We start from the raw sequence: 26,045 nt of genomic DNA, 5'->3' as shown, positions 1-26,045 counted from the left end.
TTGGAGATCATATATGCACAAAATATGCATATTGTGTGCTAGTTATATGAAATACTCTGTAGATGTCAATTAAGTCCATTTAATACATACAGTCAATTAATTCTGAGGTTTCTTTGTTGACTGTATTGTCTGGATGTCCTGTCTATTAATGAGAATGGAGTATTGAAACCTCCCACTATTAGTGTGTGGGAGTCTATCTGTGTACTTCAATCCAGCAGTAGTGTTTCTATAATGAAGCTGGGTACACCAACATTTAGCACATATATATTAAGTATTGTTAATTCCTCTTGATGGATTATTCCCTTTATTAATATGTAGTGATCTTTATTGTCTTTTCTGACAAATCTTGTTCTCAAATCTCCTTTATCAAAATGAGTATAGATATATAGATACTCTTGCCATATGGTTCACTTCCTTAGTAAAGGTATATCCACCCTTTCACTGTAAGCCAGGGTTTGTCATTGTCAGTGCGATGCATTTCTTGTCAGCAACAAATGGTTGGGTCTGGCTTTTTAATCCAGTTCCTGCCACAGTCCAGCTGCAACTCTGGTCTTGGGTGCTGGAGCTGCAAATAACGACACAAACTCAGGGTTGTGCCAGGCAGCAATGGCATAGTTTACTTTCTGAAGAGAGTATTTAAGCAGTGCAGACAAGCAGGAAGGAGTACATGTCAGTCCCCAGGTTTCCCTTGACCTCTGTACTAGGATTGGCTGTCACATTGATATGGCTATGAACCCAAGTGCAGAACATCATGTTCTTGGGACTGGGTTTTCCCAGTCCCATGCAGAGAGAGAACAGAGTTGTTCAGCAACTATCCTTTGGACTGTTGCAAACTCTCTTAGGGCTGTTGCACAAAAGCTACAGTGACTCTGCTCTTTTCCAAGAGGCTGTGGGGGTCCTGAGGGTTTCCCACAAGTTCCCAATTCTATATCTTTTGATTGGGGAATTAAGGCAATTCATATTAATATGACTAGTGTTAATATTGAACGGTATGAAGCATTTCCAGTTATTTTGTTGATGTTTTCTTATTTGCTAATCAACTTGGTTAGTGGAGTTTATTCTTTCTTGCATTTTCTTGGCTGAATCTATCTTCTTCTATGTGTAGGATTCCTTTAACTATGCTCTGTAGTTTAGTTTTCGTGGTCATCAATTCCTTTAGTATTTGGTTAAAATGGAAAATTTTTATTTCTCCTTCAAATCTGAAGGAGAGTTTTCATGAGCAGTCTAGTTTGATAGTTGTTTTCATTCAGGGCTTGAAATATATCAATCCATGTCATCTTTGTATATAGAGTTTGTTTTGAGAAATTTACCATTATTCTGATAAGTTTGCATTTATATGTGACTTGTTGCTTTTCTTCCTCAGATTACAGAATTCTCTTATTCTGTATATTTTATAATTTAAATATAGCATGACTGGGTGTGTTTCTCTTCTGGTCTGGCCAGTTTAGTGTCCTGAAAGCCTCCTGTACCTGGATGTCCCTACCTTTTTTGAGCTTGGGGAAGTTTTCTGCTATTATGTTATTGAATAAGTTATCTATGAATTTAGTTTGTATCTTGTCTCCTTGTTCTATATCCATGATTTGTAGCTTTGGTCTTTTGATGGTGTCCCAAAGTTCTTCCAAATCCAATTTATATTTTCTTGGTAATTTTTCCATGGGATTTGACTGATTGACCTAATTCCCCTTCTTGATCTTCAATCCCTGATACACTATTTCCAACCTGATTCACTCTTCTAGCCAGTCTTTGTGTTATTAGACAACAACTTCATGAATAGATTTATAACAGACTAGAAATTAAGAAAAAGGATTACAAATGGAACTGCATCAAACTAAAATACTTCTGTATAGCAAAGGGAGCAGTCGTGCCCTAAAGATACAGCCTACAGAATGGGAGGTCTTTGACAGCCCTATATATTACAGGGAGCTCAATAAACAAACCACACAAAGAAATAACAACCCATTGAATAAATGAGCAAATGAGCTCAACATTCAAGTCTCAAAAGAATAAATACAAATGGCTAATAAACACAGGAAGAAACACTCAGCAATTTTGCCCATAATGGAAATATAAATCAAAAGGGTACTGAGATTTCACCTCACTCCAGTCAGCATGACTATCACCAATTACAAAACAAAAGCAAATGCTTTTGAGGATGCAGAGAAAAAAGCACCCCTATCCAGTGTTGTTGCAGATGTAAATTAGTGCAATCTCTATGGAATGCAGTATGCAGTTTCCTCAAAAAACCATCATATGAAACAGCAACACCATTCCTCAGCATTTGCTGAAGTAATGTGTGCCAGAATACAACAGAGCCACTTGCACACCCATGTTTGTTGCAGCACAATTCATAATAGCCAGGTTTAGAAACAGTTGGAATGTACTGCAACTGATGAATGGATTAAGGTAATATGGTATATTTACCTAATTTTGTATTATTCAGCCATAAAGAGAGTAATGAAATTATGTTGTTTGTACATAAATGGATGGACTTGGAGATCATCATGTTTAGCAAAATAAGACAGGCTAGAAGGACAAAGATCACATGTTTTTCCTCATCTGTGGAAGCTAGACCTATAAAATATATATGATCTTACACACACACAGGTAGACATAGACTTATATGTGTGTATCTACATATATTTATGCAGACAGAGAATATGATTATATGGTTATAATAGAGGGTCTCTCTCAGGGGACAATGAGGAGGTGTGATTGGAAAAGAGAATGATCAAAGTCAATAATAATGAAATACCTCGCATCTGTGCATGAACATAGTATAAAAAATTGCACTGAAAGCTGTTGACTAATAGTGGAGCAGAGTGATACAGAAAGAGAAAATAATAGAAGATTGTAATCTGATGAAAGTATAAAATATACATGTGAGAAATACCAAGGTGAAACCCCCTGATACAATTAAAAAATGTAGGACAGGTAGGTAAAAACAAGTTCTGTCTATGGGGGAATATAAGAGGGAGGGGGGAGGTAAAGGAAGAGAGTAAAGTAGGGCAAATTTGGTGGATGTAATTCAGATCTGTGTAGGAAAACAGAACAATGAATCTGTTGAAATTGTTCAAAGAAGGGGGAAGGAGATGAGGAAGAATGATATAGGTGGTGAATCTAGTTAAGATATATTGTAAGTACACTTATAAAAGTCACAATGAATCTCCCTATACAACCAATATATGCTAATAAATGAAAATATTAATTAAAAAGAGGAAATTTATTTCCTAAATCATTCCAAAGAGCTCTGTTTACATGTTAAGCTAGAATGTCTAGCTTCCCATCCTGCATTTGCCATCTCCTCCTGGTCTCAAAACACAGATTTCCCTATCTGTGAACATCAGATTACTAAGAAAGCCTACCCAAGGTTCTGTATGTTGGGATAACAAGCCCCAAAAGGGTCCATGCTTATTAACTGCCAGTAATTGTTGGTTTGATATTCACAGAATACTGTATAAGTTGGAATTATCTTAGAAATTTGTGTGGCTCATAAAATAACACTTGTGTAACATTTTAGGGTTTATTCAGCATTGAAAACCACTAAGGACTTAGTCTGAGTCAGACCTGTTCTAGATAACAATGGAAGCCTTCTCTTGAAGTAGAGAGGAAATTGAAAGGAAAGAATTCAGTAACCTATTCAAGCACTGGGTTTTGTTTACTTCTGGTGCTATGGGTGGAACCCACAGCCTTTCACATGGTAGTCAAGGCTCTACCACTGAACTACATGTTCAGTCAAACTTATGGAATCTTAGAAGGCCCAGACCAGAGTAAAACCATTGTGCCTGCAGGACATGCATTGAAACACCCTTGTTCTTGGAATCAGGCATAAGCTTCACCATGGGTGTAGTTGATTCTCTGAAGATCCTGTTCACTTTTGCCATCTGCTGGTGCACCAAGGGAACTGTGTTGACCAGCTGTTGCTATATTGCAAGTCATCTGGGTGGATTCCTACAGCCACTGCTGCTCTGTGCTACAAGATTTAGATCCCCAGAGCTAAGGCCTTACTTCCTACCTCACTCCCAGAAAAGCTGGGAAAGTCCATAAACTTGCTTTACATTGAGAAGTTGGCATTATCTCCCAAGTCAGTTTGCTAGAGCTTCTGAAACAAAGCTCCCTAACAGACTAGACATCACCAAAACATATTTCTTCTCTAATAGTTCTGGAGGCAGAAGTCTGAGATCAAGGCAATGGTGGACCCTGCTCTTCTGATGTGTTATAGAGGATATGTTTCAGTCTTGTCTGCACTTTCTGGCATTTCCTGGACCTGTGAAGTATCACTCTACTGCTCTTTACATGTTTTTTCCTGTGTGGAAGTTCTCCCTGTTTGTCCCCACCTCCTTCCTTCCTTCCTTCCTTTCTTCATTCATTCATTCATTCATTCATTCATTCATTCATTTATATAAGACATGGTCTTACCACATAGCCCAGCTGGCCTTGAGCTCATGATTCCCCCTCTTCATCTTCCTGATTGCTGCATTTATAGGTTTTTGCCACCATGTCCAGCTAAATTTTCTCAATATAAGGACACTATTCATATTAGATAGGGGCCCCCTTTAGTATGACATCGTTTTAACTAATTACTTCTGAAAAGATCCTATTCCCAAATATTCTGAGGTACTGAGGGTTAGGACTTCTTTGTGAGTTTTTGAGGGGGAAACACATCAACTCATAATACCTTTTATGTTGTGAGAGTCCTCAAATGCAGGAAAGGCATTCAAAGTATAATGAAAAATATTCACCATGAATTCAGAAAGTAGCGTTTCTATTTTATTTTATTTCCTTTTTTTAAAAGGAAACCACTTACACAACATCCTCACCCTCTTGTTCCTCCAAAGGAGGAGAATGATCATCAATGACAAATAGGTGCTGCAACGCAGCATCACCAAGAGCTGGTTTCATGCTCAGATGAAAAGAGTATGCCTCCTCCAAATGGGTTCTGGTACTCAACATGATCACAGACTTCTCTAGTAAGATAGTTAGAAAGGACCCTTGAAAGTATAGTCTTCAGAAAGTAGTATTTCTAATGTGTGCACTTTAATAATTCATTGTTGATGATTGTTCACAGTCTTAAGTAAGCTGAAGATTTTTTTTTAATTCTGACCTGGATGAATTGAAGAAACTGAAACCACAACACTTTTATAGATGGAAAGAACCTCACAGATTGACTTGAGATTTTCTTTCTTCCAGGGGAAAATCCAGAAGTCCAGGGACAAAATATAACTTGTCTAGGGTCAATTAGCAAACAAAGATGAATATCCCAAATCATCCTTGTCCAGTGCTCTTCCTTACAGGGCACAGCCTGTAAGGTGTCCAAGCACCAACCCCACATTATGCAAATCCCCAGGTTGAGGTGACTTTGAGGTTCTGACCAACAGTCCTGGCTCTGGCTATGAGTCAAGGGTGAATTATGAGATTGTAGAATTGGCTCTAGGAAGCCACTGCCAGCTTTTCCAGAGAAAGAATAAGGAAGCATTCTGAAAGTTTCAGTCACTGCCTTCTCCACTGGAGATGGACATAATCACTGCCTTCTCCACTGGAGATGGACATAATCACTGCCTTCTCCACTGGAGATGGACATAAGTAAAGAGAGCATTTCAGAAGGGACATTTAGGGAAAAATTCCTTATATTCTGCTCTCCTGCTAATTACATGCTCATAGCATCAAGTGTATAACTTTGTCATTAGGTTCCCCTGACAGAATGTTACCTTCTTGGGAATCTTGACAGTGATGCATTCAGTACCCTAAGTAGATCTGTGTACTTTGCTTTTGAAGGTGTTCAGATAGATATTTACTCTCTGTATTTCCATTGTTGATGGAATGTTCTCTGAATCAGTTCATCTCTCACAGAGACTTAATTAAATAATTACAAGTCCCAGATCTTTCTTTTTCACAATTTCTCTGTCTTTCATCTTCCCTGATTCATGATAGTCTTTTCCAGAGACAGATTTGATTTAAGAGTTCTCCCATCTTCACGCTTTTCTGGCATATCTAGGAATATTACTGAAATGCTTTGAAACCTGTTCTTTTCCATCAAGCTGACTAAAGCACTAGGACAAACTCTGGGAACTTTTTATAGTTCTTTCTACTGCTTCCATTATTTTCTCCTTTGAATTGGGGAATTCTTCCCAGGGAATGCCCCCGATTCTCCTTTATAAGATTTTCTAAGCTAAGTGTGTGAGTTTCTGCCAGTTATGCTTCTTCCTTCTCATGCCTAATGGTGGGTTATTAGGCCCACTAGGAGACTGGGTTGGTCCTGACCAAGAAGAATGCATCAGGTAATTGAGACTTCTGTGACAGAGGAGATCTTATGTTTCCAGGTGATATTCTACTTTCGATTGACCTGTTCTCCCCCTCCCACCAGAATCCCCATGACCTTAGAGAATGAGATGCTTTGCCAGCGCTTCTGACTGTGGCTGGCATTCAGTCAATATTTGTTATGTTGAAGTGGCATCTGATTAGTTATGGCACAGAGCAAAGGAGAAGTGACTTAACATCAGAAGATGCAGAGAGTCTCCTGGGTCTTTCTTTTAAGGGAGCCCTCTTCCTGTATTATTTAATTTCTGAATAATGAGTCTGTTACATGAAGTATTAGTTTTAGTTTTCTAGGGCTACCCTAACATAGTACTGTTAGGTCGACGCTGATGGGAAGGCCAAATTGGAGCCAAATAACAAAGCAAGCAGGCTTTAAGCAGGCTTTACTGAGAGGGTGCTCTTGGGTGAGGTTCTCCATCTGGGGCCGGAGAAGTCGCCCCAGAGAAATGGCAGCCCAGTTTTTATAGCCTGGTTGAAGTCAAGAGCTTAAGGTATTATGGGGCATTGGGATAGGTCAAGGTTTGGTGGGGAGGAGCTCAGGGTAATATGGATCTGTAGGATAAGTCAGGACCCATTGCCTGCCAGTGGGAGTTGCCATGGTAATCATGAAGCCTCTAATTGCTGCAGGCCTTAATCACTGTGCGCTGGAGTTGCCGTGGTAACCATGAAGGGAAGGAGGGGATGTAGAAAGTGAGCAGAGAGTCCCTGATCACCATGGGGTGGCTGCCCACTGGCCAAACAAGTACCACAGGCTGGGCACTTCAACAACAGGAATTTATTGTGTCATACTTCTAGAAGCTGGGAGTCCAGTATCAGTGTGGCAGAAAGGTCAGTTTCTCCTGAGGCCTCTCTCCTTGGCTTGCAGATGGTGAGCTTCTCACTGTGTCCTCTCTTGGCCTTTCCAGCTGTATGTGCATTTCCAAGTCAGTTGAATGCAGGTATACCCATATGATTTCACACAAACTGAATTACTTCTTCATTGTATCCTCTTCCCAAACATAGTCACATTCTGAGATATTGTGAGGTGGAGTCACAACCAAGGCATTTTGGAGCTTAGGGGACACAATTCAACCCATATACCATATATATTTAAACCTTTTAAATCAAGGAGTCAGAGACTATTGGAAATGGAATGGACTTTAATAATGAGCCCCTCCCCAATCACTAGACAGACATGAAACCTGACTGCATCGAATGAGGAACTGAAACTCCTTAATGTTCATCCTTTAAAAATATATATTAAAAAGTATCCCAACTTCCTATTGCCACACCCTGTAATCTTTCTTAACGCTAATCCAGGCTGAAGTTACTGCTTCCCCCCTTCTCTAAGGAGATGGAAGATTGTCAGAATTCTCTTCATTGTAACAGCCATGTCTCCATGGTGGGGGGTAAATGGCACCTGCCCATCTATTTTTGTCACAAGGGAGCTGCTTTTTTTCTGAGCACTTCAGAGTCATCAGCCTGTTCCCTGGCTGCCTGTGTATTCTCTACCTTAACAATAGGTCAACAAGCCCAACCTCTGATAAGGTTCTCCCTGAAAAACAAGGAAAGTTACATTTGTATTTCTCTACCCATTTCCCACCAAGATGCTTATTTCTTCTTTAACCATGACCTTGAACCCTCATCCTGCCTTCTCCCAGCCTTGCTCCCCTTTCTTGGGTTGCACACTCCAGGCTGCAGACATCTACTGATGTTGCTCTACTGCATCTTGGTTGTCTCCACCTGAATCTTGTGTGATGCTCAATCTTGTTGTCCCCTCCAATCTGTTCCCGCTGTCCTCTACTCACTGCTACTGTCTAGAACTTCTCAGCCTACACTATAGTTGCAAGTGAGCATGCTTTTCTCCCCTCCTAGACTATGAACAACTGTTTAAAAGTGTAGGTTTTGTTATTATTCAGTTAAAATGGGGCCAACTGGTCAGGGGATGATTGCCATTGAAAAGGCAATTTGTTACTCACATTTCCTAAAAAGAAGGAGACATGGCATGCTGCAGAGGTACTTGGGTCATTCAGGAGGCAGAAAGAATAATAGGAACACTGGGCAAGAGACTTTCTTGTGGTTTATGTGGTATGGAACAAGTAAGGAGGGGAAGCAGGCTTTTTTGGCTAGGTGGAATGATTTCAGTGAGTTCTATAGTGTAGGCATTTTCCCTAATTGTTCAGTGTCTGATTGGTGATTATGGCAGGGCAACAGTAGCTCCCAAGTTTGAGAATTTGACAGAAGAAGTGGAAGGGGGTGATGCTGAGTATTGTGGGAAAGGTGCAGATGCAGGAAAGTTATTTAAGGTCCCTTGGAATTGACTTGTCTTGAGAAGGGCAGCCAGCCTCTCTAGGGTCAGCAAAGCCTGAAATTAAAATATCAGAAATATATCAGATAAAATGGCATAGTTAATACAACAGTGAAAGGGCAGGGATAGCATCCCTAATCCTCTTTATTCTGTGTTTGAGATAGTTTTTATAATGTTGTAGACATTGAACACATATTTATGGGTTAAGTGAAATCCAGTACTTCTTAGCTAATCTACCTGGTCACTGCTTGGATTGAGCTGAGAAACTGCTTACTGTCAGCTGTTCAGAGAGAGGCCACCAATTACTGTCATGCAGATTTAAGATGGAAGCACTGCAGTCTTCATTTATCAAAACAAACATCTTTTAAGTATCTATGCTGTATCAAGCATTAGAAAGGAGCAAAGTATATTCCCTGTTCCCAAGGAATTCATCATGAGCACTGAGGAACTGGGAAATTTGTCTGTTCTGTTTTGACATCATAGATTCAGTAGAATAGAGACTTGAAGTTTCAGAGAACATACTAGGCTATTTATGTTTTGCTGATACTTTGGCTTGCATATTTCTAACATCTTGAGTTAGAAAGAAGCACATGGCACCATGGTGCAAAGTGTCAGCTGAGAAAAAAGACAGACCCAATGCTCCTTTTTATTGTCTTAGTGAGTCTGGAAATCTATCTTGGATGGCCCATTCTCTTCTCTAATCTCAGCTTCAACATCCTCCACTGTTGTCTAATCTATAAAAATCAAAACTGAAAACCATTTCTTGACAGTACTGCAATTATGACCTACATTCCCAAGTTAATATGCCATGTATGAAAATATAACTTTCATACATGGAATTTTCATACAGGGATAAGTCTTATGCCAAGACCGTTTTTGGTTTTGAGATTGATGAATGTTTGACAGCAAACTGTGTTTAGGATATGAAAAGAGAAGAAAAATTTGTTCTTTGATCCTGTGGAGGAATTGCAGTGATTGTTGAAATTATTTGTACCAAGAAAATATTTACATACAGATAAAATTTTGGCTATTCTGTTTTTTTCTTCACTAATTCACCATTTCTAAGTATGTAAGAGCACTTTTGTGTAGTTCAAAGGACATCCTATAAATTTATAAAATTCATTTCCTTCATTAAGGCAATCTGGTTTATATAGATAATATATGAACCCATGATATAATTGTAAGAAAGTATGCTGTGAAAAGAAGGCATTTGCTATTCTTCCTTAATATTGTGCAAAAATATACAAAATATTTATCATTTAAATCATACACATACACACACATACTTTGTATAATTTCTTGAGTTTCTGTGTGACTCCAACTCCTCCCTCTGCTTTGAGCTCACATGTTAATTCATGTGTTGGGATCTCCTTTGCTTGTCAGACCTTCCTAGAGCTCTGCTACCAGTCACTTACAAGCAGTTGCAGTGGTGAACATAACAGCAAGCACTGTATATTCTTTGGTTGACTCCTTAAATCCCCAACATGTCATTGCCACTGTCACTAAGTACAGATGACAAAGCTGAATAAACTGCTGCCAAAGACTCCAGGTCCCTGGACCTCTGCCTTTGTGAGCTGAATGGATTTTTTCAAAGTTTCTGGGTCCAAGACTTAGGGAATTTTGCTACATGTGGAGATGTGAAGTCATTGGTGCTGTTTCAGTTTAGAGAAGTCTTGACAAGTTCTTTGAGTTTCCTAGTATGTGTTTACAAGATTAGCAATGCTTGGTCCTGGGTGAAATACTAAGGGTTCTTTTGTAATTACATGACACAGTAGTGTTATATTGATTATCTTCCCCATTCAGAAGGTGCTGCCATCTGGATAATGAAAGCTTGTGGACCTGAGACAGTGTTCCTGGTTTATAGGGAGGTTGCTCCTTCCCTAAAAAAACAATTATGTTGCTAGATGCAATTACTTTTTAGTGTTGGGAACAGAGACCTGAACCTTCTGGTTATTTCTTTATGATATATTTTTTGGTCAAAAAAGGTGTTTACTCATGTAGTACAAATGAACTTTTAGACTTTGACTATTCTCATCTTTCCCTTTCTTCCTTTTTTTCTTCATTTTATTACTTTTTGTACAAATCTAATATGTAAGAACATAAAATGTATTTAGAACATTGTTTGCCCACAATTGGGCAAAATTACAACCCCTTTTAGGGAACATCTTTTAAGGATTTCCCTAAAAATAAGATTCTGCATCTTCAAATCTTATCTATATCAGTACTTTTGTTTGCTAATTATTTTCATTGAATAATAAATGTGTTAAGCCTTGCAAGAAAGCCACCCTGTCAGATGAGCTAGAAATAAGTAGATTGACCAAGTACCAGCAAAATAAATATTGGTTGTAGTTCTGAGAATGTGAGTTGCAATTAGTGGGAAGTACAATTGTTTTGTGGAAGGGAGGACTTGGCTGGATCTGAATTTTAAAGGGCACACTTTTCCTTTGATGAGAAATATTCTTCAGGACAGAGAGTTCCTCACTGAGATCTTGAGAGTACATATGTAGATCCTCACCCCAGTGGGGCATTTTAGGAAATTACAGATTATCTATCCCCCTTGTCACAGATGTGCTCATACAGATACATGACTGGCTGAAGTTTTGGAAGTGTCTGGTTCCGGCACTTAAATGAATCACATTTTGTGAAATATAATCAAATCTTTACTTATTTCATATGATTTATTTACTATTTCTTAAAAATTTTTCATAAATGTCATGCGGGAAATTTGCAATCTCCCCTTTCTTCTAACCACTACTTCCTCCAGAAATGGTTTTTAAATTTAAAAAATATTGTTTGTACTTATTTTTTAACTAACATGAATATTAAATACATTTTCATTACCATGGGTTTTGATATATTGAGCACATTTTATAATCTTCAAACCACAGGCAACATGCTAATCTCCTCAAACATTTATCATCTCTTCAAATACACACAAAATGCATTCTTGTGGCTTTTCTGAAATATACAGGACATTATCAACATCTATAGCTGCTTTATTGTGCAGTAAAACACCAGAACATCTACAAGTGGTTTTAAAGAAAATTGTTGCTTCAGTTGGTAATTCCTAACAATTTTCTGGCTTTTTTGTAATTATGAGAATTATACCAACACATGTAAGTTCATAATTTCATTGAAATATGTTATATAAAAGGGGAGAAATAAAGAAAATGGGCATAAAAATGTATTTGATGCAGAGATAAGAGTTAGTCAAAAAAAATTGGAAAGGACAAAACAATATAGATTTAGCAATACAAAATAATAACTGAATTAGAATTATACTGGAGGTAATATATTTCTGCATGGACATTCTTCTAGAATTCTAGAATTAGGAAGCTTAATCATCAAAGTCATGCAATACAATATGCATCCCTCAGTGAGGAAGGTTTAAAATGGCCCAGAAGACTGAGATCAAATCCCCTGAATCTGGGGCATCACCCTGGTTTATAGGGGTTCTAAATTATTGTTTTTATGTTTGAATGGCTAACACACCCTAATAGACAAAGAAAACCTTCACAAAATTTACTGCTGGGGATATGAAATTTATTAGTAATTTTATATCAATTAATCATTAAAATTGAGGTTAAATATCATCTATGGAATAGTGTTAGTTTTTTTTATATTTATTTCTATCCCAATTGTAACATTATGGAAAATTACCAAACGTTTCTCAATTGTGTGTGTGTGTGCCCATTTTTGACTGTATGCTAGGATTTTTGTCTATATTCATGAAAGAATTGAAGCATCCACTGGAAAAAACCCAGTCTGGAGCAAAGAACCCTTTGTAGTTATGACTCCATCCCCTTGGTGCTAGGCCCTACATAGGGAGATTGTCTGTGAAAATCTGTTCTTGGTTGGGTGAGAAGTGCTGGGTTTTACAAAAGAAAAGTCATGAGGGAGGAAGCAGAAAGCATGCTTCCTAAAGTAAAATCTTGGAGAGACGCTGGAGATACACCTTACAGGAAAAACCACCGAGAAGAGGCAAAATTTTGACTCCTCCACACCCCCAGCCCGTGCATAGCATTCCCACTCCATGTTAAACAGAGAAACCTCCTGGTTTCTCTGGCCACCAGATGCCAGTGCCCAGACTGCTTGGGAAGAGGCAGACCACAGAGTGAGCTAAGCAGCACACAGTTCTCCCACAGACAACTCTGGGCCAGATCGGCATAACCCTCTGCACAGACCAACCCCACCCAGGGAAAAAAGAGACACTGAATAATAAATAATGACAAAAAAGACACATAGCAAAGAGGGGGGAGAAAGGCAATCCCCCATGGAACTGTAAATAAACAAGCCAGCCAGAGAAGACAGGAGCAGCTGCACCGCCCAGCAACCAAGAGCAGGAAAGCTTGTAAAAGTGGTGGTGGGAGGAAAACTCCACAGGCAAGGTGGGAAGGCCCACTTCCCATGTGAACTGTAAATAAACAATCCAGCCAGAGAAGACAGGAGTGGAGGGCCATGCCCAGCAACCAGGAGCAGGAAAGCTTGCAAAAGTGGCAGTGGGAGGAAAGCTCCACAGGAGTGGGGGAAGGCCCACTTCCCATGTGAACTGTAAATAAACACACAGGCTGGAGGAAGCAGGTGTAGCGCCACTTCCCCCAGTATGCTTGCAAAGGGGAAAGCTTGTAACAGTGGTGGTCACACCCAGGAGAACTCTAAGTAAACAAAGCCTGCGGGGCTAGGTGAGTGTTAAGCTCACTCCTGAGATCTGCATAATAAAGCCTCAGCAACAGCAGGCTGACAGCAGCAGGCAGGTGAGCCACAGCCTCAGATAGCCATTTACAAACCTATCACCAGACTCTCTTTTTTTCTCTCTCTCTTCCTTTGATGGGACAACAACCGAACTACACTTGCATGCCGAAAAACTTAATGAAATTGTATTGCATTTGAACGTGGAACACTGTGGTATTTTGGGTTTTTTTTTTTTTTTTACTTTTTCTCCCCTTTGATGAGACAACAGCAGAACTACTTCTAAGACACCATCTCCAGGACTGGAGGATGAGGGACTAACACCAAAATTACTCAGACTGAAACTTTATTGCATTTGAACTTGGAGATTTTTTTTCAATCCTCTCTCTGTCTCTCTAGTGCCTGTTTAGCTTACTATTGATTAGTACACTATCTCTCCCTGCGTATATCATTGAAACTTGTTGTTTCTTTGTTTGTTTATTTGTTTTTTCTTTACCTTCTTTGCTTTCCCTCTCCTCTCATCCTTCCATTCTAAATATCACCATTGTTATTATTACAACCTAGTAAATACTTAATTGAACACAGTACAGGCACAATAAAAATACCAAGGGCAATGATGGGAAGACAGAAAAAACAGGGAAACCACTTTCCCCAGAGCAAAAAATTAGTACAGGAACCAGAGGGAAATGAAGACAACAGATACTCAGTTCCAGATTCCAACAAAATGAAGATAAACTATGCCAAAGAACCCAATGAAGCCCACAAGAATACTCTAAAAGAAGAATACTACAGGTAATCAATGAGAATTTTATAGCCATGACAATGTATATGGCCAACCAAAATGTTCAGCAGACACTCAAAAAATTCCAAGACAACAAAAATAGAGAATTTGAGAAACCACAAGAAGAAATAAAAGAAACCATAGAAGCACTGTATAAACACCAAAGTGAAACAAAGAACAAAATTAATAAAGAGATAAATGAACTCAGGTTGAAAATAGACAACATTAAAGAGGAAGGGACTCAAGATAAGGAAAACCTCAGAAAAAAACACCAAAACAGAATTGCAAAACAAAATGGAGGCCAATCCAGCAGAATAGAACAAACAGAAGAATCTCAGAACTCGAACATGAAATGGTAATTAAAGGAAAAACTGAAGAACTATTACTTAAACAACTCAAGACCTTTGAAAAGAAAATGCAAGAACTCACTGACTCCATCAAAAACCAAACCTGACAATCATGGGCATTGAAGAAGGAGAAGAGGTGCAAGCAAAGGGAATGCATAATATATTCAACAAAATAATAACAGAAAATTTCCCAAATCTACAGAAATCTATTCCCATACAGATTCAAGAGGCCTCCAGAACACCAAACAGACCAGATCAAAATAGAGCTACCCCATGGCATATTATAATTAAAACAACAAGTACAGAGACCTGACAAAAAATATTGAAGGCTGTAAGAGAGAAAAAACAAATAACATACAAAGGTAAACCCATCAAAATCACAGCAGATTTCTCAACAGAAACATTAAAAGCAAGAAGAGCGTGGGGTGAGATCTTCCAGGCACTGAATGAAAATAACTTCAACCCTAGTATACTCTACCCAGCAAAACTGTTATTCAAAACAGATGGAGCAATAAAAGTCTTCCATGATAAGCAGAAACTAGAACAATATGGGACCACAAAGCCACCACTACAGAAGATTCTTCAAGGGATTCTACACACAGAAAGTGAAACCCAACATAACTATGAAAGGGTAGGCGGCACCAAACTGCAGGAAAAGAAGAAGCAAGAAAGTAGAGAGTAACCTCAATTTAGGTACACACAATCAAACCTTCAAACAACTAAGACAACCAAATGGCAGGAATCACCACATACCAATCAGTACTAACACTTAATGCTAATGGACTTAATTCCCCCATCAAAAGGCACTTTATGATGAACTGGATTAAAAAGGAAGATGCAACAATTTGTTGCTTACAGAAGACCCATCTCCAACAGAAATAAGCATAGGCATAGGATGAAAGGCTAGAAGAAGATTTACCAAGCCAGTGGCCCCAGAAAACAGGCACAAGTAACAATACTTATCTCTGACAAAGTAGACTTTCAAACCTACATTGATCAAATGAGATAAAGAAGGACATTCCATACTAATAAAAGGGGAAATAGACCAAAAGGAAATAACAATTATCAACCTATATGCACCCAATGTCAACGCACCCAATTTCATCAAACATACCCTGAAGGACCTAAAAGCATACATTAACTCCAACACAGGGGTCGTGGGAGACTTAACACCCCATTATCATCAATAGATAGGTCATCCAAACAAAAAGTCAATAAAGAAATCCTACATCTAAAATGTACCATAGGTCAAATGGACCTAGTGGATATCTACAGAACATTTCATCCAACTTCTACACAATATACATTCTTTTCAACAACCCACGGGACCTTCTCCAAAATAGATCATATCCTAGGGCACAAAGAAAGCCTCAGCAAATATAAGAAAATAGAAATTATACCATGCATTCTATCTGATCACAATGCAATAAAACTAGAACTCAACAACAAAAGTAAAGACAAAAAACATGCAAAAAGCTGGAAACTGAATAATTCATTGCTTAATGAACAATGGGTCATTGATGAAATAAAAGAGGAAATTAAAAAGTTCCTGGAAGTCAATGAACATGAAAACACAACTTACCAGAACAAATGGGACAAGCAAAGGCAGTCCTGAGAGGAAAGTTTATGCCATGAGTGCATATATTAAAAAGACTGAAAGATCCCAAATCAATGACATAATGATACATCTCAAACTCCTAGAAAAACAAGAACAAGCAAATCCCAAAACAAATAGGAGGAAAGAAATAATAAAAATAATAGCTGAAATGACTGAAGTAGAAACAAAAAAAAAACATACAAAGAATTAATGAAACAAAATTTGGTTCTTTGAAAAAATAAACAAGTTCAACAGACCCCTGGCTACCTGACTAAAATGAGGAGAGAAAAAACCCAAATTAGTAGAATCAGGAATGCAAAAGGGGAGATAACAACAAACACCATGGAAGTCCAGGAAATCATCAGAGACTACTTCAAGAACCTATATTCAAATAAATTTGAAAATCTTAAAGAAATGGACAGATTTCTAGATACATATGATCATGCAAAACTGAACTGAGAGGATATTAATCACCTGAATAGATCTATAACACAGAATGAAATTGAAGCAGCAATCAAGAGTCTCCCCAAAAAGAAAAGTCCAGGACCTGATGGATTCTCTGCTGAATTCTATCAGACCTTTAAAGAAGAACTGATACCAATCCTCCTTAAACTGTTCCACGAAATAGAAAGGGAAGGAAAACTGCCTAACACATTTTATGATGCCATTATTGCACTTATCCCAAAACCAGGAAAAGACACCTCCAAAAGGGAGAACTACAGGCTAATCTCCTTAATGAACATTGATGCAAAAATCAACAATAAAATAATGGCAAACTGAATTCAACAACACATCAAAAAGATCATTCACCACAATCAAGTAGGCTTCACACCATGAATGCAGGGGTGGTTCAACATAAAAAAATCAATAAGCATAATAAACCACATTAACAGAAGCAAAGACAAGAACCACTTGATCTCAATAGATGCAGAAAAAGCCTTTGATAAGATCCAACACCATTTCATGATAAAAGCTCTAAGAAAAGTAGGAATAGAAGGAAAGTACCTCAACATTATAAAAGCTATATATGACAAACCTACAACCAGCATTATACTTAACTGAGAAAAACAAACCATTCCCTCTAAAATCAGGAACTAGACAAGGATCCACTATCTCCACTCCTATTCAACATAGTACTGCAATTCCTAGCCAGAGCAATTAGGCAAGAAGAAGGAATAAAAGGAATACAAATAGGTAAAGAAACTGTCAAAATATCCCTATTTGCAGATGACATGATCCTATACCTTAAAGACCCAAAAAACTCTACTAAAAAGCTCCTAGACAACATCAACAGCTATAGCTTTGTAGCAGGACATAAAATCAACATAGAAAAATCATTAGCATTTCTATACACTAAGAATGAACAAACTGAGAACGAATATATGAAAACAATTCCATTTACAATAGCCTCAAAAAAAATTAAATACCTAGGTGTAAACCTAAAAAGGATGTGAACAACCTCTACAAGGAAAACTATAAACTTCTGAAGAAAGAGTTTGAGGAAGACTATAGAAAGTGGAGAGATCTCCCATGCTCATGGATTGGTAGAATCAACATAGTAAAAATGTCTATACTCCCAAAAGTAATCTACATGTTTAATGCAATTCCCATCAAAATTCCAATGACATTCATCAAAAAGATTGAAAAATCTACTGTTAAATTTATATGGAAACACAAGAGGCCACGAATAGCCAAGGCAATACTCAGTCAAAAGAACAATGCTGGAGGTATCACGATACCTGACTTCAAACTATATTACAAAGCAATAACAATAAAAACAGCATGGTACTGGCACAAAAACAGACATGAAGACCAGTGGAACAGAATAGAGGTCCCAGATATGAAGCCACACAACTATAACCAACTTATCTCTGACAAAGATGCTAAAAACATACGATGGAGAAAAGACAGCCTCTTCAACAAAAACTGCTGGGAAAACTGGTTAGCAGTGTACAAAAAACTGAAACTAGATCCATGTATATCACCCTATACCAATATTAATTCAAAATGGATCACACATCTTAATGTCAGAACACAAACTCTAAACTTGGTACAGGAAAGAGTAGGAAATACTCTGGAATTAATAGGCATAGGCAAGAACTTTCTTTTTTTTTCTTTTATTATTCATATGTGCATACAAGGTTTGGGTCATTTCTTCCCCCTGCCCCCACACCATCCCTTACCACTCACTCCGCCCCCTCCCTCTCCCCCACTCCCTCAATACCCAGCAGAAACTATTTTTCCCTTATTTCTACTTTTGTTGTAGACAGATATAAGCTATAATAGGAAGGAACAAGAGTTTTTGCTGGTTGAGATAAGGATAGCTATACAGGGCATTGACTCACATTGATTTCCTTTGCGTGTGTGTTACCTTCTAGGTTAATTCTTTTTGACGTAACCTTTTCTCTAGTTCCTGGTCCGCTTTTCCTATTGGCCTCAGTTGCTTTTAAGGTATCTGCTTTAGTTTCTCTGCGTTAAGGGCGACAAATGCTAGCTAGTTTTGTAGGTGTCTTACCTATCCTCACCCCTCCCTTGTGTGCTCTCGCTTTTATCATGTGCTCAAAGTCCAATCCCATTGTTGTTTGCCCTTGATCTAATATCCACATATGAGGGAGAACATGCGATGTTTGGTGTTTTGGGCTAGGCTAACCTCACTCAGAATAATGTTCTCCAATTCCAACCATTTACCAGCGAACGATAACATTTCATTCTTCTTCATGGCTGCATAAAATTCCATTGTGTGTAGATACCACATTTTCTTAATCCATTCGTCAGTGGTGAGGCATCTTGGCTGTTTCCATAACTTGGCTATTGTGAATATAGGCAAGAACTTTCTCAACAGAACCCAGCAGCACAGCAACTAAGAGATAGCATAGATAAATGGGACCTCATAAAACTAAAAAGCATCTGCTCAACAAAAGAAATGGTCTCTAAACTGAAGAGAACACCCACAGAGTGGTAGAAAATATTTGCCAGCTATACATCAGACAAAGGACTGATAACCAGAATATATAGGGAACTTAAAAAACTAAATTCTCCCAAAACTAATGAACCAATAAAGAAGTGGGCAAGTGAACTAAACAGAACTTTCTCAAAAGAAGAAATTCAAATGGCCAAAAAACACATGAAAAAATGCTCACCATCTTTAGCAATAAAGGAAATGCAAATTAAAACCACACTAAGATTCCACCTCACCCCTGTTAGAATAGCCATCATTAGCAACACCAAGAACAACAGGTGTTGGCGAGGATGTGGGGAAAAAGGAACCCTCATACACTGTTGGTGGTTTGTAAACTAGTACAACCACTCTGGAATAAAGTTTGGAAGCTATGAAAAGCTAAACATTGATCTACCATATGATCCATCAAAACCACTCTTGGGGATATACCCAAAAGACTGTGACACAGATTACTCCAGAGGCACCTGCACACCCATGTTTTTTGCAGCACTATTCACAATAGCCAAGTTATGGAAACAGCCAAGATGCCCCACCACTGACGAATGGATTAAGAAAATGTGGTATTTATACACAATGGAATTTTATGCAGCCATGAAGAAGAATGAAATGTTATCATTCGCCGGTAAATGGATGGAATTGGAGAACATCATTCTGAGTTAGGTTAGCCTGGCCCAAAGGACCAAAAATTGTATGTTTTCCTTCATATGCAGACATGAGATCAAGAGCAAACACAACAAGAGGATTTGTCTTTGATCACATGATAAAGCGAGAGCACACAAGGGAGGTATGAGGATAAGTAAGACACCTAAAAAACTAGATAGCATTTGTTGCCCTCAATGCAGAGAAATTAAAGCAGATACTTTAAAACAACTTAGGCCAATAGGAGGAGACCAGGAACTAGAGAAAAGGTTAGTTCAAGAAGAATTAATTTAGAAGATAACACACAGGCACAGGAAATCAATGCGAGTCAACTCCCTGTATAGCTATCCTTATCTCAACTAGCAAAAACCCTTGGTCCTTCCTATTATTGCTTATACTTTCTCTACAACAAAATTAGAGATAAGGGCAAAATAGTTTCTGCCGGTTAGAGAGGGGTATGGGAGGAAAGGGAGGGCATGGGGTGGGGTGAAGGGGAGGGAGGGGGGAATAAATGACCCAAACATTGTATGCACATGTGAGTAAAATAAAAATTAAATAAATAAATAAACAATGATAGAAAATTCCAGCAAGGTAGAAGCAAGAAAAGTTTATTGGCCAAAAAAGCAAAAGTAAAAGGCTGCCTTTATAGAAGTTCTTCGAGCAGCAGGGTCCAGAAACCTGATGCCCCTGAAGGGTGTGGGGAGACTCTTTTTAATTCTCCTTGTGGTGGTTCTTTATCTCCCCAGTACAGTTGTTTCTGGGCTGAGCCCCACCACTTTCAGTCCTTATCAGAAGCAGGTCTCCAAGGTTCCCAGTCCACTATGTCCCTTCCTGCTTCTTCAATAAAATTATATAGTTTTAAAAAAAAAGAAAGAAAAGTCATTCCACTCTGCCAATATTTGGCAAGTACAGAGGATTCAGAGAAAGGCAGAATGAAGAATTTGAAGTGTAGTTCCACTTAGATTCTTGGCTGGTTTCTGACTCAATTTACTCATGGCTCCACTACATTTAACCACTCCTGAGCTTGTGAGCCAGTTCCTCAAGATTGGGGTTCTTGGCAGGTACAACACTTGCCTACCTTGCATAAGGCCTTGAATTTGATACCCAGAAAAGAGAGAAAGAGGGAGAGAGAGAGAGAGAGAGAGAGAGAGAGAGAGAGAGAGAGAGGTATTGAGGGTTTATATGGGATCATTTAATTTGCTGAACTCTTTAGGCAATTTGCTGAAAAAGTAAATTGTCCCCATTCTCTAGAAGTGCAACTTATCTTCCCATCATATCATGTTGCACCCTCCACATTAGGAAAGGTCCTGAGAAGTCCCAAATGTCAAACATCCATCACAAATAGTTCAGACTTTCTCTCTCATATACCATACACTGCCCACTGGTTGAAGAGTAAGGTAAAAGTTGTAATAAAAAATTGAGGACTAACATCATTAAACAACATTACTACATAATTTGAGGTGGATTTCAGATTAGCTTAATTATACTGAGATTTTAAGAGTTTAAAACTTAACCACAAATATTAGGTTTAATTTTTGTAGACCCAGACTGTTAAGAGGAGTTTGGGGGTCCATGGCTTCATGATGCTTCTTGAGGATGCTATTTCTTCATGCTTGTCTGAAAGTGTAAGTTCTCCTTAGAAAGAAAACAATTGTGAGAGTTTTTGATCAAAACAGCACAGTCCCATTTGTTAAAAAAACCTCTTCACTGTTCATCTTCTTGCACGAAATTTCTAGGAATTATCAATAATTCCAGTAATACTTCCAGTAATAATCAGTAATACTTCTTTACTTTTCAGGGACCATGTTCATGGACATCAGAGCTGTGGTCACTTTGCTTTAAAGTGGTTTTTCAATAACTGTTTGGAATGATTCTGCTTATATGAGACTTCAAGAACATAAGTAAATTTAGTGTGGTCCAATAATTAGAAAGAATTATGTGCAGAGCAATTTCCTAGAAGGGGAAGCTTAACTCAGGTCCCAAATACTAAATGTGGTTTTGTTTCTCTGTCTTTTGGTTTCCTCGCTCTCTCTCTCTCTCTCTCTCTCTCTCTCTCTCTGTTCTCTCTCTCTCTCTCTCTCTCTCTCTCTCTCTCTCTGTGTCTCTGTCTCTGTCTCTCTCTCACTCACACAGACATGCTGGCTGTTGATGGTCTACAGTGGTTCTCAAGTTATTCTTCAAATTAAAATCATATGAAGAGCTATAATAAAATAAAACCCTGATGCCTGTGCTATATGTCAAACTAATTAATTCAGAAATTTTGGGGGGTAAGATCTAAGTGTTAGTATTTCTCAATGCTTTACAAGTGGGTATAACCTGTAACTAAAAATTAAGAACAATTAGTTCAGAGGTTGATAGACAAATGCCTTGCTAATGAGCAAACCACAAGCTCAATACCTTGCTTCATTCTAGAGAAGTGTGTTCCCAATTCTACACTTTAAATTCTGATCCCCCTTCTGAATTAAAGACCCATATATTATTCATAACCAAAGTTAAGATCTGGCTTTCTCCTTTGTGTTTCCTTCCTCACTGAATTCTGTCTTGGTTAATGATGTATACATTGTTCTAGTACAGTCTTGGCAGACATGCTTCTCAGACATGGGACATCTTGTTGAAATGTAGATGTTTCTCAAGTAGTTAGGGGTATTATCAGGTAGATTCTCAGTGAAAATGATAAGTTGTCAAGGGAATCTGAAGAGAAGGATGAAGAGAATGTAGTGGAATGAATGGAGGGTAGGCAATAATTGGCTAGCTGAGGTTGTTGAGAGGAAGGAGTAAGGAAGGGTTGAAGTGAATACTATCAGCGAATGTCTTTTGGGCTCTTTCTTAAGTTGTATGCTCACCTCTAATTTCTGGTCACCAGGCTTTTGTCTGCAATTCTCCTGCCATGTTTACTCACTTGTCTCCTTAGGATCCTGGATTGCCCATGTTTAACCTGTGGGGAAGCTTTGGATCAGATAGCTGCAGGAGTGAGTGAGCAGTTCCAGGCATGTGAGTTAGCAGTTGAGGTGAGTGGTGGTCATCCAGCACAGTAAGTAGTCAGAACATGCACTGCAACTTTCAAAACCTACACCTTTTCCTGTTCAGGGTGTCCAGGGCTAGTCTGGCTTGTTCATAATGAGCTTTTTTTCCCTTCTTTTCCACCTAGGCTTCCTATTTGCATTTTGTTGGAGAGTAAGAGATGAATACCTTATGTAGGTCTCAGCTGTTCCATGGGCTAAGGACTCCATCTAGGTGGCCAGTTCGCTTCCTTGCTGTCCTTGTCTTCAGATAGAGATCTCCATATTGAACACTAACCAGCTAGACTGCTTGCTTCCAGTCCATCCTTTGGATAGATACCCTGGAATGAGTGGCTTTACTCCACCCCACTGGGGCCAAGTGTGAGGGCTTTAATCGGACTCCTTAGCCAAAAGCTTGCACATCCTGGGCTTGACAGAATGGTGGCCCTGTATGGTAACACTAGTTGTGGAAAATTTTGCACAGCTTGACCCCATTCCCCTGCTACTCTAACTGGCCCAGAGCAGGGTATGAGGCCCTTAAATTAGCCCAGTCAGCCAAAAGTTTTCTCAGGTATTAAGTGTATTTGGGTGTTCTGGGCTTGGTGGAGTAGGGGCCCTCATTGTTATCACTGGTTATGTTATTGTCAGACATAGTAAACTTCATCTCAGGAATATGAACAGGAATAAATATCTCATAATCAGAGGATTATGTATAACCAGCATGTCTAAAAAACCTGACATTTTTGAGAGTGTGTATTTATCTTATATACTCACCAGCAATGTATCAGGTTTCAGTTCTCTATATCTTTGCTAATACATATAATCCTACAGTGCATATGAAGTATTACATCATTACCATTTGAATTTTCATATCCCTAACGACATTTTTGCATCCAGTTCTATTGGTTCTAGGCTTACCTGGCCTATGACTTGTTACTATGGAAGAATTAGCTTTTGATAGGCCCTAATGGATACATGCTTATTTGGGGTCCCATGGCTGAATGTTCCATTTTTTTCTATGACCCAAAGCTTGCCAGGAATTATTTTTTAAATGGAGTATGGCATCTGCTGCAAATCACAGGGGCCTTACTTCAGAAGCCCTGGGTTGACTTTTGACTCACTGAGAGTTGCCATAATTTCCACATGGCATCTATTCTGACCCTTGAAATAACCATCACCTTTGGACTGTCAGATCCAAAGACCAACGTGTTAGCAGTTTTCCACCATTTGATGCAGAGGAATTCTCAGTCTTGAGTCCCAGTCAAAGTTCACAGAGTTTTTTGTCACCTGGAAAATAGGGCAATGTTAAATCAGTAGGATATGCTGACCACCAATCCAGAAGACTCCCACAAAGGCATTGCAATTCCTTCTAAATGGAAGAAGAGAGATATACACACTTGATTCTGTATTAGGGTAATTGTCACACTTCTGACCATTAATTCCCTAGCAATTTTATGGAATTGGCTAGCCAAGTACTTCTGTCTGACCACGGTCTTTATCATGCCTACATTCTCTTGCTCATGAGACTTAACATCATTAATGTCATCAATGTTATGGATTGGGTACAACCACTGCTTGCCACAGAAGATGTTTCAAGCAGAACACAGGTCACATTTCATGGTCTTTCTATGCCTGGATCTATATCCCTAAGCTGAAGCAAAGCACATCCTGCTTTCAGAATTCCTTGGCAGGGAGCAAGGTCAGGCTCTCCAGTGATGTACATCCTCAAAATGAACACCCTCCACTGTGTCACATGCCCATTGATGGAATCAATGTAGCCAAGGCAAAAGCAGATTTCCTGTGTGAGTTCTCACTAGAAGGACAGCAGGGCATATGGGAGCTATTACTCAGCTGATGCTTTTAGCACCTGGATGAGTGAAAAGACCTATGCTGCCTTGCAGGAATTTAGACTTACAAAGAAAGCACCTGTCAAGTTTTTATCCCTGCAAATCAGAGCAGAACTGTATGGGGCCAAGGATGTCTTTAGACAGGGATTCTGAGGACATTGGATAGCACACAAATAACCAGATTAGGAGATCCAAAATGGCGACTGGGACACAGACACAGACAACATGAGCTCTGCAAGTCAGGAACCTTGCTGAGACACTGGAGCCATGCTTGGAAGAGGTGAAGCACCAGAGAGAGTTGAAACTTTGTCACCCTGAACCCTTAGCCCATGGAAGGCTTCTCCACACCATGATACACTGTGAGAACAAGTGAGCTGCCACCCCCATGCTGCCACTGCCACCAGCTCCAAACATGCTTGGGAGACCTAGAGCAGACCAAATAGGTGAGAGCCAAGCATCACACAATATCCCTCAGCCTCCCCTGGGATAAATCAGCACAACTCCCCTGGACAGACTGATCCCCCAAGCAAAAAAAAAAAAAACTAAATGAACAACGGAACTGAAAACTAGTGCACAGCAGAGGAGGCAGGGGTTGCTGAAAGCGCACGGGAGAAGGGAGGAGGGGCAAGGAGCCGAACTTGCACAGGCAGGTGATACGCCACTGCCTGAAGTAGGGAAGGAGTGAAGGTGCTAAGCCACAGTGCTCAGACCTTGGGCACCCACAGTCAGACAGCTCTGCAGCATTGGAGAACAAACAGTGAACCATCACAACACACTGACAGTGGCAGCCAGCTGACAGATCACTGACCTTGCTCTTGTTCTTGCCCCAGGGAAAGGAAGCAAGGCAAAGACACAAGCCCCTAGTAAACAAGCACAGAGATAAACCAACTCCAAAGCAAGACAACTAGTAGACTGCAGAGCTGCCACACCTCACTTTGGGAGAAGCTGACCAAGCAGCAGCTGCTGAAAGATAGAAGAAAAAAAACACTACCCACAGGCCAACCACCTGGCAAGACTAAGACAGAGCTTCTGCTTAAATAACAACACCAGGACAGGATACTGGAGGAGGAACACCAGAACTTAAACTAAGACTGAAATTCTACTGATCCTGAACCTGGAGTTTTTGTTTGTTTGTTTGTTTGTTTCTTGTTTATTTGCTCATCTCTCCTTGTTTTTTTGGTGTTTTCATTTGTTTGTGTGTTTTGTTTTCTTATTGTTGTTTTGTCTGTTTGTTTTTGTTTTGTTTTGTTTTTTGCTTTTTTTGTTTTAACACGTGAATTAGTTGACAGTAAATTACACCCAAACCAGGGACAGAAGCAGCACTACACAATTAGCTAAAAATCCAATAAAGCCACAAAACAAAATTTAACCAAGGGAAAGAAAACAGGTGACTGAAACCACCAACAAGCATATCAAGAACAGTTAAACAATACCAGCAGAAACTATGGGAAGAAGAAAAAATGATGGAAACCATTACCCCAAAAAAATAATTTAATACAGGATTTAGAGGGAAATGAAAAAAATGGATACCCGGTTCCAGACTCCAACAAAACAAAGATAAATGAAGCCATGGAACCCAACGAGTCCA

At 39.1% G+C, this 26,045-nt stretch overlaps 1 non-coding gene across 1 annotated transcript; it reads right to left on the bottom strand.

The window, feature by feature from the left end:
- Window positions 1–4,795: 4,795 nt before the first annotated feature.
- On the bottom strand, window positions 4,796–5,005 carry LOC141419055 (small nucleolar RNA U3). Its single transcript, XR_012443727.1, has one exon. It is a non-coding gene; the product is annotated as a small nucleolar RNA U3 (small nucleolar RNA).
- Window positions 5,006–26,045: the final 21,040 nt, after the last annotated feature.

This window comes from Castor canadensis, chromosome 18, assembly GCF_047511655.1.
Source record: "Castor canadensis chromosome 18, mCasCan1.hap1v2, whole genome shotgun sequence".
Taxonomy (NCBI): domain Eukaryota; kingdom Metazoa; phylum Chordata; class Mammalia; order Rodentia; family Castoridae; genus Castor; species Castor canadensis.
The sequence above is the reverse complement of the archived record's forward strand: the minus strand, read 5'-3'. Positions and strand labels throughout refer to the sequence as shown.